A 23,571-nucleotide genomic window follows, 5' to 3' on the forward strand; every position below is an offset into this window, starting at 1 on the left:
CGTTTCATCTTCTAGGGTTAGGTTTTGGAATGTGAAGGGTTTTCCATTGTTTCTCAATAATAAATATGCCTTCGAGCCTCATTGTAAACACAGTTCAAAACAGTTCAGAGGCATGTAGCCGACACATCTCTTCTCAGAGATAAGCTACCATCGCCCTATCTGGGTTATTTCTATTTGTAAGCATATTTCAGTATTTTCCATTAATGAAATGAAGTATTATTTCCGCTACATCTCTGTTTTTATGGTTATCGCATCTCTGTATTTATGGTTATCGCACAAGACTTCCAACGGACACCATGGATCAAACCCCCATGGTTCCCAATGCTTCCAAGGGAAATCTCAACCCTAGCCTCCCTTAAGATTCCACGATAGTCTCTTTTTCCATGCAATCCCCTACATCATACTTCCACAAACACATAATTGTTAATGTATAAATAAATATAACAATATACCAGATACCTTACCTTACTGTTCTAATCACGTCACCTTGTAAATGAACACATCCATACCATCTCTCAAGGGCCTCCAAATCCTTGAAGAATCCAGCCATAACTGGAACCAACTATTATACCTGTTAAATACATATTTATGAATATAACTCATATCCTCAAAATGTCAAACAAGATTAGGGTTAAGAAGACTTCTTGTATTCATGCAAGCACTCATTCATTTGGAATTGTGGTTTCCAAACATAGCTAAATGAATTCTCCCCCAATTCCTCTCTTTTCCTTCTACCTTGCAGTAATCAAGTCTTACTATGTACTGTCACATCACCCAACTATTAGTTACATAAGAAAATCAATTATGACCTTGTCATGCTAATACCAAGCATGTTACCTTGCAATTGCTCATAGATGTCTGTCACACATTCCAAATATCAATACATCTTGTCTATTAACTGAAATTAACCTTTACCAAGACTAACAACCATGTCATAATCAACTCATAGTCATTAGTGATAATACTACAACTAGCACCCACTTACACTCAAAAACATATAAACTACCTCAACACATATGTGTTAGTACCACTGTCTTAAAACAAGATCATTCCTTCATGCAATCTATAAACACATATTGATATCATGCCACTAATTAAACATTCAAACAAAAAATAGATGACATAATAGACACCAAACACTCAAACAAAAAATATACGAAATAATCAAACATTTAAACAACAATTAGATGACATAACTAAACTTATACCTTAATGCATCTCAAGGGAGGCTATAACATCTACACAATTCAGTCTAGATAAGCACAATACATGATAATATCAAGAAATAACTCGCATACAAGCATCGTCATGACAATAATCCTCATGCATGTGACCATAATAACAATAACATGATTGTCATGTACATGACTGCAATTCATATGACAACAAGTTGCTACCTTTCATGACTCTTCGATGCATGTGCATATGACCGCACTAATCAAATAACATCTATAATGCATGTAACAACACCAACAATATAATGACATACAGGTATACAACTATAATGTATATAACACCATTAACCAACATACCTGCATTGCTAACATACAAACTAGTATGACAATTTCCTCTTATCCCAAGATCTAGTGTTGCGACCTCGCGTTGATGATCTGTATCTCCTGCTCTATCTTAGCCAACACATTAGCATCATAAAAATCAACAACATCATGATGAAAAAACTACATACAATGACCTCACAATGCATGTTTGACCTACTATACATGCATAACTATAACCATGAAAATGCATGCATAACAAATGCATATACAACTGACATGCATTCATGACTAAAGCATCCCAACAACAACATCATCAACTCCTACATGTAAACACAACTGTAAAAATGACCACTACCATGCATACATAACAATCACATATACAACCTACATGCATGCATGACAAACACATTCCACCCATCCAATCCAAATGTTGAATCGTGCTTTGATACCGCCCTGTAATCGCCACCTCCCACATTTACCCACTTTCATTGGTCTTCTCGGGCTAAACATGAGCTGAGGATCATTATGATAAGACTCAACCTCATATATTACTTTAAGAAAATGTAATCGACAACTTAAGACATTACTGACCTTCTTTAGGTGCCAAAGGATTTCCAGGAGCAACCCAACCCCTCCAGGTGTCCAACCCTTGAGTTAACTCTCTGTTTCACTGAAACAGACTCCTTAGTTTCACCCTTTCCAAGGCCTCCAAGCAACTGTAACCCTCATGTTGCTCCCGTAGGCCTACCTTCCAACAAATTTGGACTTTTCCAGTCAGTTCTATGCCAACAAGCCTGAATTCTTAGCCACTTTTTTAGGGCCAGGACTAAAGCCTCTACCTAGAACCCAGTGAAACTTCCATAAATGATAAATGTCATAGAAATAAATCTTTTAAACCAAAAATTGAACCGAGACTTGACTTGACCCCTCCCAACTAGGACTGGCATTCCGTCAAACACATGATGAACATGCAACCTATAGGTCATGAATGCATATATGAACATAAGGATGTGAAATCTTATCTGAGGTTAAACAAGAATAACCAATACCTTCTCACAATAGCTCTCATGTCACCAATTAGGTCATGCATTCATTAACTAGACATTCATTAATGGAAATGTAATAATATCCATACTTGGATCTTTCAATTAACCATGCTTATAACCAAAATATAACCAGATAGATAAGAATGATAGATCAGCCATTAAAGCCACATAATAACAAGTATAATTACTTATTAAGTCAAGATAAACTTAGCTCTTATTAATCATATGCAAAAGACAACTAAGTTAGGGACTTCCACGTACCATCCAACCATAGATTGAGCTGAATTGGATATTTCTTTCAACCAATCAACCCCATACCATATTCCAAGCATGAATGTGGGATCACATGGGATAAACCAATCCATAAACAACCAAGGGAATCCAGAGGCTAAACCATCTCCACCCTCACCATACCGTGATCTCACCTAAACCCTCTCGAGATTACAAAACCAAACCAAGCTTGGATGCCTCAGAATTCCTTCACCATCCCTTTGGGAATTTTCCTATCTCCACCCACTTGTTGAGAGCTTCCCAGAGAAAGCCATATCCACCCACAACTCTTGGCATTTTCCTGAGACCACCTCACCCGAATCCAAAACATTCTAGTAATTCAAATCTCAACTGAGAAAGAATCCATTCGCGCCATGGCTATCCGGAAATGGCAAGGAAAGGCTAAAGCCACAGTCAAAACCTGACAAAATCCATGCCATCAAAATCAAAGAAACCAAAATACACACATGCATATGCCATGCATGTCAAAACTATCTAAGAAATCATACACGCAATCTATTACCTACAAGTATTCCCGTTGAAGCTTTTTGATCCAACCTTTCCTTGCTTGATCGTTGGTTCCTATGGCTTCCTTGTCCTTTCTTTGCTTTCCTTTTCCTTCCTTTGCTTTCTTGCTTTCCTTCTCCTCTTGGTGCTCTTCTCCTCTCTAAGACTAACTCCAAAACTGAACTGACAAAAGGCTGTGAATTGATCTTCGGAATCATTTTTAGCATTAATGCTTCTATTTATTCATTTTCCACTATTTTCCTTCAATTTTCGCCTCACATGCAACTTGTGAATTTTCACCTTCCTTTTCTCCTAATTTCCTTTATTTTCATAAATAAAATTCCACTTATTGCCACTTTTCCTTTTCAAAGCCTTTGTCATTTCCAAGCCTTTGCCAATTTTCCCTTAGCCATAATAAACCAAATGAACACCCACACTAGGATGTTTTTCCCAACATTCATCTTGAAATATGTGTCCCATGAACTTCATCTTATTTTTCCTTTATTAACTTTATTACATGGATTTTTAACCCAAGGTTATTATAGTCTCTCTCTTCCTTCCTATGTCTCCAAAAAGTATCAATCTCCCTCTCCCTTCCCCACCATCTTTCCCTATCTCTCTTACTCTTCAAATCCCACTCTCTCTTTCTCCCCCCTCCACCCTTGCACCTCCCCCCTTGGCCGTTTTGTCCCTCCCTCCTCCTTTGCCTCCAACCCCACCTCAACTATTTCCCATGCATTAAATTTTGTATCTATAGGATTGCAGATACAATCCTGTTACCCCTTCTATCCCTCGCTCCTCCACCGCCTCCGACCCCACCTCAACTATTTGCCATGCATTAAATTTCGTATCTATAGGACTGCAGATACAATCCTGTTACTATGAATGTGCATGCATTTTTAGTACTGGGAACACTTTGAAGTTATATTTTTTCTAGTGGGAGGCTTACATGCACAATGATATTGTTGCTTGAGATGCACATTTGGGATCACAAACATGATGACTTGGGATGAAAATTCATGGAAAAAAATCAATTGAATATATATATATATATATATATATATATATATATATATATATATATATATATATATAATGTTCTTTTTCTACAAGCTAGACCATTCCTTGTCTATGAAAGTATATACACATATAGGGTTGTGTACAAAGTATTTATATATACAATTTAGACCTACAATCTGAAAAGAAGGTCATTTGATACTATTAAGACCATTTTAGTTTGCATTAGGGAAGGCCTTGTAATTTTAAATATATGCTAACTTTCCCAGTTTAAAATTTTTTTAAGATTAAGGCCAAAAATTGTAGATGTACCCAGGAAGACTCTCTTCTCTATGATTCTACAATTTTTTGTACCAAGAGTTAAATCATTTAGGTACTCAAAGTTTGCACTAACTAAACATGTATTATATTTTGCATGAAAAATAACATATAAAAGATAGGAAAACTCAAAATTCATATAGAGAAAACTTTTATAAATAAATATTATAAATGTAGAAATCTAATTCATTTTTGTAAATTTCATCATTTTACATAATCTTCAAATTCATTTCCTAGTTACTTCTAATCATTCCTAGAAAGTAACAAATTATTTTTCTCAACATGCAATCTTGGCTTCACCTATCTTAGTGTTTGCGTTAGCCGACCCGACTATGTGTGTTTCCCTTGCTTGCTGAAGTGATGGCTTTTGGGTCGAAAATAGGTTGAACCTGCCCGAAGTGCCCCCACTAAGGTTTCGTAGATTTTATATAAAAACCTATTGATATGAACTTAGTTCTAGGAGCAGTTGTTACACTTCCACTTTGTATTACGCAGATTGTACTCTTTTTCATCTTATTGATCTACCTTAAATAATTTATATATATAGAAATATTTATTTGAAGAAACTTTTATATATATATATATATATATATTATTTAAAATATATAAATATTTATTTGAAGAATCTCTCTCTTTCTCTCACTCTATATATATAATTAAAATTAACATTTTTATTATTATTTAAAATATATAAATAAATTTAAAATTTTGAAAATGCTTAAATATTTATTCCCATGCAAATTTAACTAAAATTCTAATGTACTGTTCTAATATTTCTTAGTTCAATAAAACTCACTGAACAATGAAAACATTGAACATATTATTTATATTAAAGACAAAAATGCTCTGTTACACGGGAACCGCTCCCTAGAGGTGGGAAGCCTGTTCTAGTGGTTCTCGCGCTCCCGAAAGCTTTGGAACTCTATGGGAACATTTATTTTTCTTTGGGAGCTGCAATGGGAGCTTGGGAAAGTTCCAAGAGCTTTGAAGACTATTTTTTTTTGGAGTTCCCACGTTCCCTGGGTTGAGGAATACAAAGAATATAGACGGGTTGAGGAATACAAAGAATATAGACAAATATGTTGAACTGCCCACAAAACATGAGGCTTTGTTGAAACCTTCACAGGAAGAAAGACCAAAGACATCCTTAACACCAATATTCTTAATTGAGAAACTAGAGAAATCTCTTGATGGGTTAAGGAAGCGTGTGACACCTCAATGTAAGGGCAATAGTTGGGATGTCATGCTAATGAATATTTATTTTTTTGTTTATGTATATGCGTCGTAGAAGATTGTGTGCATATTGTTTATGGCAATCAATGCTTAACCATTAGAGTCGCTTTACTTTTTCTCATAAGAATAACTAGAGAAACATAGGCAAAATTGTTCCTTTGTATTTTTAAGGCAAATTGTTTCAAATACTGGTCATGTGTCAAAGAACTGATAATGAACTTGACATTTTAATATTTTATATATATATATAAGAGAGAGACACCAACAAAATATATTTATATATAAGAGAGATTATATATTTAAAATGATTTTAATATTTGAATATTTTGATTTAATATTAGTTTGATTATTATATAATTATATATTTTTATTTTTATAGTTTTAATTTTTTTATTATATAATATTACCGTTCCCGATTAGACATTTCCTGTAAATTTTGGGGAAACTTCTAGCCATTCCCAACATCCATACCCAAGTTCCTGACACCCGTACCCAAGTTCCCAAAGTTCCCACATTCCTGAAACTCATGCAACATAGCAAAAATATATTAAAAAGACAAAAACATAAAAAGTGTTATATTAAATTGTAGTTTTTATATTGGATTGATGGTGAATGGGTAGATTGTTAAGGAACTCCTTGTGATAGGTCACCGGTTCAAATCTCCCGTGGGTGCTTACCTACCAAAAAAAAGTTATAAATCTAAAAATTAGAATAAATTGATATTTATAAAATAATATAGTGAATTTGTAAATATAAAAATAAACTAACATTTTACCCAAAAAAATAAAAATAAAAAACTATAAATCTAGAAATTAAAATAAATTGATATTTATAAAGTAATATAGTGAATTTGTAAATCTAAATATAAAAATAAACTAATATTTAAATTAAATTAAACATTTCTATAGACTGAAACTAGGTACAATATAGAGATTATAAATAAAATTTTCATGTTAAATCAAATTGTAATTTCTATAACTAAATAAATCTAAAAATAAGAATAAATTCATATTTATATGATGTAATTGCGAAAATTCATTTTATCTATTATTTAAAATTTTATTTATTTAAATATATTTAAAAATTATATTTATACTTTTTCAATAGCATAATAATATATTAAAATAAAAATAAATTAAGAAATATGATGTTTTACTTTTACTTTTAAATTAACAATTATCTCATTTTCTAAGTCAGTTGAGCTAGTCCTTCCTGCTCTTTACACATTTTTTAAAATGAATTCATTAAAATTCATATAGATTTAAAAAAATATTATATAACTAAAAACAAATTATAATTTATTTTGTTATAATCTTTATGTTAATTTTAAAATGAATTCATTAGAATTTATATATATTTAAAAAAGTATTATATAATCAAAAACAAATTATAAAAAACATTTTTCTAATCCTTATGTTAATTTACTTTTGGATGAAAATATGTAAAACTATATATCTCTATTTCCTAGTGCATGGGTATGTTTAATGCTTTAGTCTACCATAAACCAGTGTGTAGCAAACAAGTACAATACTTAACTAAAAGTGTCTATGAAAATTCTAGATAACAAACAGATTGTAGAGGAAGTGGCTCATGAGTTTCCTATCTCTCTTGGTTTCTCTTTCTGCCACTCTCTCCCTAACTCTCTCACTATATCTTTCCATCTCTCTCTCTCTCTCTTCATCAATCTCTATCCCCACACCCCACACCAGTTGTATCTCTTTCTCCCTCCTTCTCTCTTTTGTCTCCTTGTCTCACTTGCCCACACACTCTCTCTATGTCTCTCTCTCCTTCCCTCCTAATTCACACCCATGCTCTCTCCCCCTTCCTCTCTTTCTCTATCCTTTTATCACTCCCTTAGTCACTCTTTCAAAACAACCCCCCAACTCTCTCTCTCTCTCTCTCTCTCTCTCTCTCTCTCTCTCTATATATATATATATATATATATATATATATTCTCCTTCCCTCCTAATTTCGACCCGTGCTCTCTCCCTCTTCCTCTCTTTTTATATCCTTTTATCACTCCCTTTTTATATTCTTCTCTCTATCCCCCCTTCTTTCTCTATCTCCCCTAGAATTTTCTTAATCTCCCCATTAATATTCCTCTCTCTATCTCTCTCTCCCACCTCCATATTTATCTTTATATCCCTCCTTCTCTCTCTCCCCCATCAATCTCTCTCTCTCTCTCTCTTTGTCTCTCTCTCTCTCTCTCCTCCTTTATCTCCCTCCCACCTCCCCCTTATATCCTTTTCTCTCTCTCACACACACACATTGTACCTTCCCCTTCCTTTATTTTTCTATCCTTACCTTAGTTTGTGCTTCACAACAACACCCTTCCAACCCTCTCTCTCTCTCTCTCACACACACAAACTATATCTTTATCTCCCTCTCTTTATAATTCTCTTTCCCTCTCTCTCACTCCTTCCCCCTAACTCATTCAAACCTCCCGTGTCATCTCTCAATCTCTCACCCTTACTCTCTCCCCTCCCCCACTCTCTCCATTTTTTTTCTCTATTCCTGCATCTCTCACAACCACACACTATCTCTCTCTCCTCTTTATCACATACTATTGCTTTATTTTCCCTCTCTCCCACTCAGTCCTTCCTTCACAAAACCCCACTCCAATTTTTTTTCTCTCTTCCTCCATATATGTTCAACAATTATCTCTCTCCCTTTACACCCCCTAGCCTCTTTCCCTATCTATCTCACTTTTCAAATCCCATTGACTCTCTTTATCCCCTCTTTTCCTCACCCTCTTTATCCCCTCTTTTCCTCTCACTTAGTAATTCTTTATTCCCCACCCTCCTCTCTCTCTTTACCCTATCTCCCTCTTATTCCCCTCCAACCGCATGTCAATTATTTTGCATGCATTAAAGTCCCTATCTATATTACTACACATACACTACTACTATTATGAATGTGCATGGTGTTTTTGTACTAGGAACACACATTGTAGGAATGAACATGTGGTTTTTGTATGAGGAACATTCACACATTTTTATTGCTAAGAACACAGACAATTTTTTGAATTTATTTATTTTTCTTTGGGGAGGCTACATGTATGATGAGTTTGTCAATTTGGATATGGGCTTGGGATCACAAACATGATGATTTTGGATGAAAATACATGAAAAAAATAATCTTTCCAAAAAAACATATTATATCTTTATCTGTGAAGTTATTTTTCTATAAGCTAAACAAATCATTTTCCAGGAAAGTACATACACATATAAAGTAATATTGAAGTGAATTTGAAAATATATTAATAACTAAAATAAAATATAAAATTTCAATATAAGCAATATAGTTTAATATTATTTTTAAATTAAAATCACCTATATGCCCAATATATATATTCAAATAATATATATATGAACAATGAGAATGTGCAGTCTGCGTCGTCACTAAAATTATTATTTTAAAACATAGTCGCGCTGTAACTTAAAATTTATTATTTTAAAACATTTTGATTTGAAATAGTTTTGTTGCAAAATTAATTTATTTTAAAACATAGTTTTGCTCCAACTTAAAATTTATTATTTTAAAACATTTTGATTTGAAATAGTTTTGTTGCAAACTTAAAATTAAGAGAACAATCTGAGCCGTGCATTAAATTTGCAACCACGATGTATCTATTCGCTCGTGTTGGCATATGGTCTCTCGTTTGCCGGAAACCAAGTACCACACCCAACGGATTGGAGAAAACCGCGTAAAATAGTGTCTCTATTCGCTCGTGTTCGCAGCTGGCAGCGGACAAGTATGACGCCGACCCGATCGAAACCCTAGACAACAAAAAGATCGTAAGCAAATTTAAATACAAAAATTTAAAGTTGAAAATAATAAAATAATAATACAGTGAAGTTGAAAAAAGCCAATCAAGGGAAATACTCGCCGTAAACTTAGCGTGTCTCTTCAGAACTATAACTAAATAAATTTAAAAATAAAATAAGAAATTAATAAATTGAGGTTATGAAATATGTGCGCCGTGAGAGGACCAGCATAACCTATTTTGAAATAGATATTCAAGCAATGATACAGATACACTTCTTTCAGCAATACTGCTGCTGCACCAACACCTTTCAGCAGAGAGACTCAATGACTGTTCGTAGCAGGTAGTCACCCCGCTGCCCACGCGGAAATAGATGTTGCTAGCACCCCCCATTATTATTTTCAGTTCCGCCGTCGCTTAGAATTCAGTTTCTTCTATTTCTGATTGTTATTACAGAGTACCATGATATAACATTCTAAGTTTCTTCTATTTCTGACTGTTATTACAGAGTACCATGATATAACGGAGGCGAGGAGAAGAAAGCAGAGGATATAAGCATAAAAAGGTACGAAAGAGAATGGGTTTTCTTGAAATTTGTAAAGGCCATAAATTGGTAATAGACAAAATGGATGTGGCTGCGAGTGCGTGAATTTGAAAGATCCCACTTTTATATATACAAATGGAAGTTTGTATAAGAAAACAGGGCAGGGAGGATATGGCATTTATTCCAGTGGACTCAATATGACTTTTACAAATTACTACGACTACCAACAGCATTGGACAACAATTGAACCAGTGGAACCTTTCAAAAGCTGGCTATGGGAATTCCATGAAGAATATCTGTGAAGGCGAGAGAAAATTGTCACAATGTTGATTGGATGTTGCGCTCTAACCATCACGGTCATGATGAGCAGGCCATGCTGAGTTGTCAACCAACTTAGCCACGTATGTATTTCAGATTATTATTATTAGAAATTACATAGTTAATGAAATTGTAATTTTTATAAATGTTTTGGTTTTTTTAATATAAAAGCAGTGAAATCGGTAATTATATTAATTTATATCAATTGCTGATACGTATGTATTTCAAATTATTATTATTATTAGAAATTACATAGTTAATGAAATTGTAATTTTTATAAATGTTTTGGTTTTTTTAATATAAAAGCAGTGAAATCGGTAATTATATTAATTCATATCCATTGTTATCATTATAATTGCTGAGTTTCTGTGTATGTCATTTTAACCCATACAAGTAAGTTGGAAATTTAAAATTTAAACTTTTTAATACATAATATTTACCCATTAAAATATATCATTTTATTTCCCTAATATTTACAAATAACCGCCTTCGCTGGATCATTTAAAGGGACTGTATCTTTATCCGTGCCTGCCTTTGCTTTTGGCGGTTATAGGTATGTCTGTCAGGGAGGGACGCAAGCCATTGCCTAGACCAGAACTACTTTACTACTCTATGGCTCTTAACATGAAGGTATCAGTGGATAAATCTATTTATAAGATACAATTTCAAATTATCTATATATATTATTTTTATAATTTTTTTAAATTCAAATAAAATTATAAAACAAGTTTAAAAAATAAAATATTTAAAATATCTATAGTTTAATATATTTTAAACCTATTATTATTATTAATTTATTAATTTAGACGATGATAATAAAAAACCTCTCCTGAAAACAATTTAATTTCTGTCATCATTAATAACAACATACTCAAATTCAAATGCAATCTCCAAAGATTGAGGACCAGGCGTCGTAATTCCATGAGGTGTAGCAATTTAACAACTTTACATTACTTATAAGTTTTGATGCAATTCCGGTATGTGGATTCTCTTGGTAACTTTATTAGTTGATTTCTGGATGACAAACATATCTATATTTTATATTCTTATTTTGTTTAATAATTTTAATAAAATGTTGATATGAAATTGAGAAAGCTAAAAATTTAAATTATTAATAAAGTGAAGTTGTAAAATCTATTTTATGTTTTTTTAATTTATTTAATAATAATAACAATGTATTACTTCTTGAAAAAGAATCAAGTTGATGTCTCTAATGACATTGTAATCTGTTAGTTTATGCCTTATATCAAGGGGTTAGGGTTAATAGAAGTTTCAGGTTGCCAACATAGAAGTTATTCATGCTATTGGCTGAGCAATTGATTAGACCTCGTTCACGGATTAGACTTCTAAGAGGGATCGCTGGACTCCCCGCCTCCGTATCTACACCCAGGAGCAGACTTCTCAGAGGGATTTAATTTCGCGTCCGGGGAAGGGGATCGCTGGACTCTGCGCGCCAAAATCTGGTCAGTTTCCATGGCCGTCTTTGTTTGTTTACCCACAACTTTAAATGTGTTTTCCCTTTTAATAAATCTCAAAATTTTATATATATAATTTAACCTCTCCATAAAAAGTTATATATATACAAACAATTTAGCTCCCATTATCTTACGGCGCTCAACCATGCCATGTGAATATCCATTTTCATGAGACGCGTTTACGTTTATCACCCATATTAGTGTGTTACTACGTTTTAAAACCTAATGCAGTCAATACATGTTTTGTTTAATTTAATGTCAAAATTCTTCGATCATTTGAATTTTTATTACGTCTGTATGACATTATGCATATTCATCTTCATCATTCTGCTTTATGTTTATGGTCAAAGCTGCTGTCTCTGGCCTCTGCAATAATTTTTTTTGAAACGGATAACGATGAATGAAATTCTCATTTGTCAAATACAAATGATTTTATAGAGCAGGAGAGGCCAGGAAAATATAAGCAGAGGAGAATAAGAAATAGAATGGGTTTTCTTGAAATTTGTAAAAGCTATAAACTAGTAAGGTATGGGAGCAGGCAAAATGGATGTGGCTGCGAGTGCGTAAATTCGAAGGATCCCAACTTCATATACACAGACGGGAGTTTGTATAAAAAAACAGGGCAGGGAGGATATGGCATTTATTCTAGTGGACTCAATATCACTTTATACAATTACTACCCCTACCAACAGCACAAGAACATAGTGCCCACCATTGAACTTAAGGCAATTCTAGAAGCCATCAGGCGTATGAAGTTACCTCATCAATCTCGCACTCGCATTGACATCTTCACGGACTGCGAGTTTGCCTTGGCACATCTGGTGAACCTGGCTGATGGGAAGGAGTGTCCCGAGTTATACAACAATGTGGGTGCCGATATTTTGAGGGAGATAAAGGAAGACCCGAGATGGTTAGCAGAAGTTGTTCTACACAAGGTAAAGGCGCACTCGGGGATTGAGGGCAACCAGGTGGCTGACCAATATGCCAAATTGGGAGCCAAGAAAGCCCCCAAGCTACACCTTCCTTCTCAGACTCCTCATGTCAATTCCATCCATTGCAATCGAGAGCAGAACAAGGAATTTTATTTGACATCTTCTGCTTCTTTCGACTCCTACAGAAGAAAGACATCACGGCTCTCTCACACCCCTCCTCCATTAAAAGTGTAAGAAGTATGAGGATGACGATACTTTGGGGAGACAGTGGAAGCATCGGACAATAATTGAACATTTAGCAAGCACAAATTGTATGGGCAGGCCATGCTGAGTTGTCCACTAACCTAGCCAGGTATGTATTTCAAATAATTATTATTATTAGAAATTGCATAGTTAATGAAATTTTAATTGTTTTGTTTTTTCAATGAAATTATAATTTTTATAAATGTTTGGATGGTTTTGTTCTTTTAATAAGAAATGATAGGATTAGGTAATATATGATAAATGTTTGGATGGTTTTGTTCTTTTAATAAGAAATGATAGGATTAGGTAATATATGATTAGTTTAAATTAATTGTTATCCTTATAATGTCTTTTTAGAAGCAATACAATTAAGTTGGGAATTTAAATTTCAAATTTTTTAATAAATTTTTTTATTATTTTTATAATATTCAAAATTAATATATAACATTTTATTTCACAACATTTATAAATTAAATTACACCTAAAACTTATATATAACAAATTCTATAAATAGAACTTCAAACTATTTATATATACCATTTTTATAATTCTTCTAAACTTCAATTCCAATAAAATTATAAAACAAATTCAAAAAATAAAATATTCAAAATACCCAAATTTAAAGTATTTTACTACCATTATTATTAATTAATTATTTTTAAAATATTTTACAATTATTATTATTAATTTATTTAAAGTATTTGATTATTATTATTAATTAATTAATTTTAAAATATTATTATTAATTATTTAAACGATGATGGTAAGAAAAACCCTTCCCTCAAAACAGTTTACAGACTCAAACTGAAACGCAATCTCCAAAAGTCGAATTTAAAGTTCAAGGAGGCGTCTCTTACAAAATAATTCCACGAGGTGTCGCAACAGCACCATCGATGGCATTGCAATTCCGCTCACTGGATTTACGGATGACAAACATCTATGTTCTATATTCTTATTTTGTTTAATATTTTTCATAAATCGTTGTTATGAAATTGTCAAAAAAAACATATTTGAATTATTAAAAAAACCAATGCACTATAAAACAAAATTTTTGAAAAATATTTCGAGGAAGAAAAATAGATTTCGTTTTTTTAAATAATTGTAATTAAAATGGTGTGAAGAAGCAGAGATTTTTACTGATTTAATTTATTTTTGTAATGGAAAAAATTAAAATATATAATTTATTTTTGTAATGAAAAAAATAAAATATATAATTTAAAAGTAAGATTTAAAAGGAATTTATAAAAGAGAAATGAGAGCTCTACGTTATTGTCTTGGGTACGTATGAATATTTATTGAGAATTAACGACCTTATATGATCCTGCAGGCCATCGCTTTTTCAATATTGTAGCTGATGACCATGAGTTTGACTTTTGGAGACACCGAAACTCTTGAACAAGAGTTGACGTTGACTTTTGGTAGACACCAAAGGTCTTAGACAACCGTTGGGACTATGTGCTGGGTTTCAACATTCCGGAGAACGGTACTTGAAAAAACAAGTGTTCAGATGTGATAAATTCTCTTCAAAACGCACAAAAAAATCAATTGTTCTTTCTATTTCATAACACGGACCAAACTAAATTTTATGGAATTTCACCATAATACTTTGAATTACTAGCATCATTATTATTGATGCTGTGATGTATCTTTATTATTAATGGATTGTGGCTAATCTAGAATTTCTATCTTCAATCAATAATTGATGTATTTATAGATTTTTTTAATCTAATGTAAAATAAATTTTTATGTGCAATTAGTTTCTTAAATTGATATCAAAGCCATTGGTTATGGGCTAACTCCTTTAAAGGAGAGTCCGAGCATATGTGAAATATGTGAAACTAATTACTTTTAGAGTAGATTAGAGGTGTAAATATTCGAGAGAGCATATTATGTAGTTTTATGTGTTTTCTGCTATGATTGCGAGGATGGTGTGATTGCAAGGTAGATGATTTAAATCCAAATGATATCGTTGGTAGAATTCTAGAAACAAAATGGTTATGAAGGTATATTTTTCATATTACTTTAATGGGTATTCATTCCTCAATGGTTATCAAGATATATTTTTCATATTACTTCAATGGTTTTTCATCCCTCTAGAAGCAACCATGAAGACAAGAAATGGTTATCACTGGGTTTTCATTCCTCTAGAAGCAACCATGAAGACAACACACTTATGAACAGAGAGCTACGTATCGAGAATAACTTGTCAATTACATGTTTACTAGGGTTATGATATAACTTGATGGAGTTCACTATATGGGATTTTAAAAATAATTATAGAAGCTAATGAAGGCTTTGCAAACAAGAAGATCAGATCAAATACAAGTACTCTTTAATTAAGGGTGTTGGAGATTTAACTCCTATTTGTGTTGGGCATATTGAATGATGTTCCTCATTATTAAATGTTATTGATGTGTGAGATTTTTTATTATTAATTAGTTTGATTTGAGAGATTTAGTTCAACTCATATAGCTTCTATTTTGTTGTTTGGTTGAGATAATTTATCAACTAATTGATTCGGTGGTTAAGTTAGAATTTATGTCTTCAAACAATGATTGATATATTTATATATGTGTTTAATCCAATGCAAATAAGTTTTGATATGCAATTAGTTTCTAAAATACGATATATTGCAGCTTAAAGGGATAAATGTTTTTGATTTCCTTCATTTTAACAAGTTAGGTTAAAGGAAAGACAATGTAAGGTAAAAGAAAATTTGGAAAAAAAATTTAGGAAGAAAAGAAAGCATTTTTTTTTATATGGGTAATCAAAATGATATGTGAAAATGTCACATATAAAATAAGAAATTATATGTAAATAATTTTTTAATATTTTAATATATTTATTTTATTTTTATTATCTATTGAAAATGATTTAAAATATATTTTAAAAGTAAAATTTTAATGAAACTTTTAGGAAAAAATGAGAGCCTTACATGATTTTCTTAAAGAATATATGAATATTCATGAGTAACGATAGGAGAATTAAGGAAAACAAATTAATATATAATATGCGTGGTTCAGGATAGGTGAATTGAGGATAACATTAATATTTTTTTTGGTTAAGAGTAATGTGATTAATGTGAAGGATTTGTTCATCTTAAGATTTCTTGTAATCAAATGAAACAATTATTATAGTTAAACTAGATAAATATAATAATAATGAATAATAAATATGGAAGAAATAAGTCCAAAGGGTTAGTTTAATTCGTCGAGTTCTCATTGTTAAGTACGTCGTTGATCGGGAGTTCACATGGTCAATTCTCATCGACGCCCTTGGGGTTAGGCCTTGCTAGTTTGGCCAACAGGCTTTAAAAAATTCGCTTCGGGGTTGATCTGCCCATATTTTTCATGGATGTAGCGGCCACCTGTGAACCACCCGAAAAAAAAGTATGGATGAAATGGGAATGCTCGAATATTTAAGGGTAAATTGTTATTGCAAATTACAGCAACCAAGAAGATGTGTCCAATATATACCAAAAAATAAGATATGTGATTAGGTATAATAGATGTTCTCCCTTTTACAAACATTGAAAGACTATTGAAAATATAAAGAGATCCATTATTACCTTAATGAAAAACTCAAATATATGCCACTGAATTTGTGTGAAAAATCCAACTAACCATCTTTGTCATTAAAATCCTCTTTTGGCTCTCATATTGATTTTTCAAAGATGGTGGATATTATGATTTTAAATAACTTTAGAAAAAATTAACCATATTAGAACCCAAGGCCATTTATTAAAAAGGCACTACTTCAATTAAAATAACTAAAACATTTTTATATTTAAATTATGAAATCAGAAAAGGAGAACTCTTTATTTCTTCATTCTAAATTTTTAGAGACCAAAATTAGCTTAACAATCTCATCTACCATAGGAATATGTGTTTGAATTACCATCTCATTTCCAAGTTTCTTTTTGTTTTTAAACAAGAGACATGGAAGGTGTGATGGAGTCTCCATTTATTGAAAATGTTTAATTTGTGTTAACATCAAAACTTTTTCTACACTATAAGTGGGTTGTAGAATCTGGAATAAAGCATGTTCTACCATGTTTTTATATAATGGTTTACTTCACTTTATATGAATGCATCCAAAAAAATACTATATATACAACAAAAAAAAATTCCTTTAATGGAAAATAAATATACTTCAAATATAAAAATCATACTATATAACAATTTAAGAATATTTGGATTTAATTCTTTCTAAAAATTGGGTAAAATAACTAGAATATCAATTACTCATATCAAATAGATTAAGGATAAACACATGATTGTGGTAAAGTAAGGGAGATATAAATATGGTAGGAATTCCAAGAGGAAGGGTAGATATGAAGTATCATAAATCAAATTTGTATTCCCTCACCATTTAACCTTCGTTAAAAGTATTATCAACCTTATTTTAAGGGTTGTGTCTATAATATAAATACTATGGTAAAATACATACCATAATTAGAGTATATGAATATGAGTATAGATATCATTTCCTTAATGAATACCAATGAATCAAGTCCTTAATAAAAATCCCCTCTGATAGTGACTAGAGAGCCCTTGATCTTCCTTTCTACATTGACAAGGTTGTGTGGATGCTATACCTGTATACTCATATTAAAATCCAAAGGGTCCTTTCCTCATTGATACTAGTAATCAATTAAAAGAAATATAATATCTATATGTATTTCCTTCTAGAGAAATTTTAGTGCCTTCCCATCAAGATCATAGTGATAGACCTATTTAATGTGTAGGTATGGTGTATAACACGAAACTATGTGTAGAAATTATATATGCAAATATGACTTTTATGTTTGTACAATCACTTGAGGCATGACTTCTAGTTTCCTTGTATGTTCAGTTAATGTTTTTTGCACACTATGGATATTGTGGTTAGGTGCATAACACTATAAATTCAAAATTAAGATAAACTAGATGTTGAGTTATTTTTCTACTTTATTTCTAGATAAATAAATTAATAGGTTCCATTTTTAATGATTCATGTTCCTTTCTTATGTTTTTTTTCAATAAATATTTTTCTAAATAGTGTTAGACATTGTAAAAGTATAATAGTTCCCTATGTTCCCAATGAGTATAATACTACACATAACTCAAGAGTATAATACTACACATAACTCAACCTCATCAAGTGGTAATTAAGTTTCTAATATTTTTCTATGATCAAAGAAAATTAGATATGAAAATATGTATAAGCTATTGGTTTTCATAACATCCATAAATTTGTGGAAAATATCATTTGGTAAATAATTCTCTTTAATAGGATGTCTTTCCTATAAATATTATTGTAAATAATATACACCAAAATAAGTGTACATATAAAATGTGGATTGTTATGAAATTACTTAAGAAAAAAAGCAAGCCCATATTTTTATAAGAGTTTAGCAACTCACACATATTGGCTTTTTATAATGTTTATATTAAGATATTGAAAACATATATTAATAATAATAAATCCACTAACATGCATATTTAGAAAATTATATTATCTTAAGATGTCAAGGATTCTTAATAAATTATGAAAACTATAACATTTTCTTAAACATATAGCATGTAGAATATATGACTTTCATTATTTTCTAAACTCATTAATTAGCATTTAAAACAATTTTTTTTGGACATTTCAACCAGCAACCTCCTAAGAATCAAATATCCCTACCATCAATTTCATGTTCACCCATCTTTAACCCAAGGCTTATTTCTCTTTCATTCTATTAAGATAAATAAAATCTCATTTTTGTATTACTAACTAACAAAAATATTTATTAATTTAAATGTAAATATTAAGATTTGTAATTAATTTCCCACATTGAAAAAAAAGGTCTCACTCTGCCCGTTGCTTTGTTGTGGTGGCTAGGTTTTGGACCTAGCCAAGCACTGGCCTCTTGAGACCCCTCTTCTCTATCAGGAGCTCCTTCTTCAATGGGTGTTCCTTCTACTATTTTGATATGACTGCATTTCTTGCTTCAGATCCTAGGTCCTCATTTGCTCAGGATGCTCCAGCTTCTTAGTCTTCTATGAGAGCTCCCTTAGTGGCCACTTCAACATCTCTTCCCTCGAAACGCATGGGTCCTCCTTTTAGAGCTAGGGTTCCCCCCCATTTGTCCTTTTCCTCTAATGGCTCTCCAATGTAGTCTTCTCTTGAGGTGTGTGAATATCCCTCCTCATTCTTGGTGAGTTCTTATCTGCTAGTACCCTTTTTATCTTTTAGTGACATTGTTAAATCTTCTTTAGGTTGCCTACCTCCTTAGCTATCTTCCAAGATTTTTTGTGAATATTGAATATCTCGTCTCTGGATCCCCCTCCTTTGGGATTTTTGTTTTTTTGCTCCTATAATTGAGGTTTTTAGCATGGTGGAGACAATAAGTGAAGCTAAAATTTACTCTGAAGTGGGTCTAATTTATAGTTTTTGATAATTTTTAGCCTCAATTGGTTGAGCTTCACTCCTAGATCTCTGAGCAGTGGAAACCTCATATTTTTGATGAAGCGAACATCGACCCACTGACAGGATGTTTTTTCATTGTGGTTTTTGACAACGCTGATGACAAATCTCATATCCTGAACTTTGGCCCATGGTTCTAGGAAAATGCAAGGCTTTTCATGCAACCTTGGCTTCCCTCTTTTGACCCTTTCTCAACACCTCTCCCTTTGGATCTAGTTTGGGTAAGGCTACCCAACCTCCCTTTACATTGGTGGAATATTTTCTCTGTGACTCAGATTGGTAACACTTTAGGAAGATTTTAATCTCATGGTGTTGATACAAAATTTTACCTAAAGCCTACACATGTTTTCATATGTGTGGAAATGGATTTTAGTAAGTGATTCCCTACTGAAGTCAAGTTAACATGTCTTGTATTTTCATAGATGTAAAAATTGAAATATGAAAAAATCTCATTTCAATGTAGAGGTGTTATGAGATTGGAAACTCCATTAAATCTTGTACCAATGCTAGGAAAGCCAAAACCAAGAATGGCAATCGAAAACCTCAATGGTGGGAGGGATCCACCTTTGATCATTACTCATTATCTAAGGAGAATATTCCCCTAATATCTGGAAAAGGGGATAAGATCCAAAATGAGTAAATTCATGAAGAGAAATCCAAGAAGAGAAGACATTTTATATGGAAGACTCTGTCAAAGAAAACTTTGCAACCATCTCTTCCCTGGTAATTGCCATCACTCATTGTAAGGAGCAGTGCACGCACATAGGTATTCCAAACTCATATTAAGGGAATGATTATCCTGAGGCATTTCCTGCCCCTTTAGAAATCCCCACAAAGGCCCTCAAGGTCAAATAAGGTTCGTTCATAGCTAAGGCAACCAACAATGGTTCTCCCTTCTAGATGGACCCCAAAAGATAAGGAATGCACAAGTATTCTCATCCCTGGTCAACGACCACGAGAATGAAATATTCACAAATATCACATCATTTCTAGACAATAATAGAAGGGATAAAATTAAAAAATGCGTGACCCTCCAAAGCTCATGCCCCCCTTTGTCAATAACTGAAAAGTAATTTTGTGGGCCAACTAGGTTGAGGAAGTTCTTCCTCTTTCGGAATGCAAGGCAAATATCAATAAACAAGCTTCATTACGGATGGGAAATACTATAAAATCAACAAAAAATTAGGTTTAAACCCAATTCAAAAGGAAGATGAAGGATTTTTGAGGAAAGGTGAAAATGCAACAAAAAAAGTTACAAAATAGGAATGTACTGCAAAGTGATTTGGAGTTTAGTAGTGTTTTAGAAAAAATTCAAATGGAATAGTTTTAGTCAAAAAATAGTATGTGATAGTCTTGCAAGATTTTGGATTGTTGTTGCATGTTTTAGCTAAACCTTAAAGAATTCTTAGATTATGTCCTCTCAAATATTGTAATGGCTTCAATATTTTATTAATACAAACTTCTAACCATTCCTTAAAACAAAATTAAGATTTGTAAATAATTTTACTTTATTTCCATGAAAGTTTTTCTATTTTATGTTATGTGGCCAATTATTGCTTTTATTCAACAAACTCTCATGTTTCTCATCATATAATTTTACACTATTTCCACAAGGAATTTTCTATTCTTTTTTATGTAGCCAACTATTACTCTCATTGACCAATTGCTCAGGTTTTTCATAATATCACAACATTGGCATAGATATTGAAGGATTAATGTGAAGTGTTGTGGAAATTAAGAGTACCTGTTATTGTCATCAACTTATGATATATGTCCTTAATAATTGATGTGATCATTTTTATGTCATTTAAGAGGATATGATCATTACATGTATAAATTAATTATATAGCATGTCCTTATATTTTGTACTCAAGTTTGATCCATTGTAGGACATATATATAGTTTATTGTAAAATTATAAAAGTGTAAGATGCAAACACTATAGAGATATTGTACAATGAAATTGATGAGCTTTAGACGTGTAGTTGGGTATGTGGAGATATAAAAATGGTGTAGTGTAAAGCGATAAAAATTTTCATGCCCTTTATTTTGAAAGATTAGATTAGGGGCATCTTCACATGATAGGTTAGAAGCAAGACACCGTAATGTGAGGGAAAATTTGAAAAAAAATAGAGGAAGAAAAGTAAAGACATTTTTTTTTTTTTGTATTGGTAATCAAAATAGTATGTGAAAATAACACATTAAGAAATATATTTTTAAACTTTCAATTTTATTTATTTATTTATTTTATGAAAAATAAAAATATAAATTTAAAATTCGGAGTTTTAATGAAACTTTTAAAAAGAAAAGAGTGCTTCATATGATTCATGTATACATACAACCTAATATACTAAAGAGAGAATTAAGTATAATAAATTTTAAAGAGAGAATTAAGTATAATAAATTTCTTCCCTTTTATAAAAACTTTAACCGCCATTGAAAAACTAAAAGAAGCCATTATTACCATAATTAAAATCTCAAATATGCGTTTTGTGCACAATCCAACAACCATCTTTGTTCTTAAATTCTTCTTTTGGCTATCATATTGATTTTTAAAAAAGGTTTTGATATTACGATTTAAGTCACAACTAGATTATAGCAAAGCCACTTATTTAAAAAACACTATTTCAATTAAAAAAAAATAAAACATTTTTTAAAAAGACATTTTTTAATTTCTCCATTCTTTATTTTTAGAGTTCATTAGCTCAACTTTCTCATCCACCATAAGAATATGTATTTTAATTACCATATCATTTCCAACCTTATTCATTAAATAATAGACATAGAAGATGTGATGAAATCTTCATTTATTGAAAATGTTAAGTGTTCAACATCAAACTCTTCCCACACTTTGAGCGGGTTGTAGAATCCATGACAGAACATATTATACGTTGTTTTTATGTAGTGGTATGCTTTATATGATTGCATAGAAAAATATATCATATATCTAAGAAAAACTTACCTTTTATGGAAAAGAAATATATTTCAAATATGAAAATAAAAATATATACCAATATAAAAATAGGTGAACTTAATTCTTTGAAAAATTAGCTAAAATAGATATCATTCAAAAGACTCATATAAAAACTATTAAGGGAAATAACTTGATTATGGTAAAATAAGAGGGATATAAATATGGTAGGAGTTCCCAAAAAGTAGATATGAAGTGTCGTATTTTTTTTCTTTTATTCTCTCACCATTAAACCTTTGTTGTAAGTATTATCAACTTTGTTTTAAGGGTTGTTTATATAATATAAATACTATGGTAAAAGGTATAACATAATTAGAGTCTATGAATATGAGCACAGATGGAATTTTCTTTTTGAATACCAATGACTCAAGTTATTATGAAAAATCCCTTCACATAGTGACTAGAGAGCCTTTGACCTTTTTTTCTACTTTTACTAAGTTTGGTGGATTATATATCTTCAAATTTTATGCTTATATTAAAATCCAATTAGTTTTGTCTTGATTGATCATAGTAGTCCATTGAGGCCTTTTGACAAACACTTAAAAGCAACAATTGTCGTATTGAAATTTTCTCTATTTACACTTTAACATAATTATTAAATTCATTTTCACATTCATACAAAATTTTGCAAATATAGGAAGTTATATCTATTGAAATTTCTAGTGCATAAAAGCTACAATCATTAAGACATTTAATCTAATGATTTATGTACATAAAAGCTTTAGTCATTGAGGCCTTTTGACAAACACTTTGCAAGCATGCAATCTACAACCATTGAAGCATTTTGTCAAACATTTGGCAACAAGGAAATTGAGATTATTCTCCAACCTATTTAACTCATAAAATTCATAAATTTAAACTTCAATGTTGGCATCTTAAAACAGAGACTAAATAATCTTAGACTTTCATCAAAACCTCGACAACAGGAGCACATAATTGACAACAACAATCTGTAAAATCATCTAGATTTGCGATCTGGG

Source organism: Pinus tabuliformis, chromosome 6 (assembly GCF_031772625.1).
Source record: "Pinus tabuliformis cultivar Carrire ecotype Pingquan chromosome 6, CPIR1, whole genome shotgun sequence".
Classification (NCBI taxonomy): Eukaryota; Viridiplantae; Streptophyta; class Pinopsida; order Pinales; family Pinaceae; genus Pinus; species Pinus tabuliformis.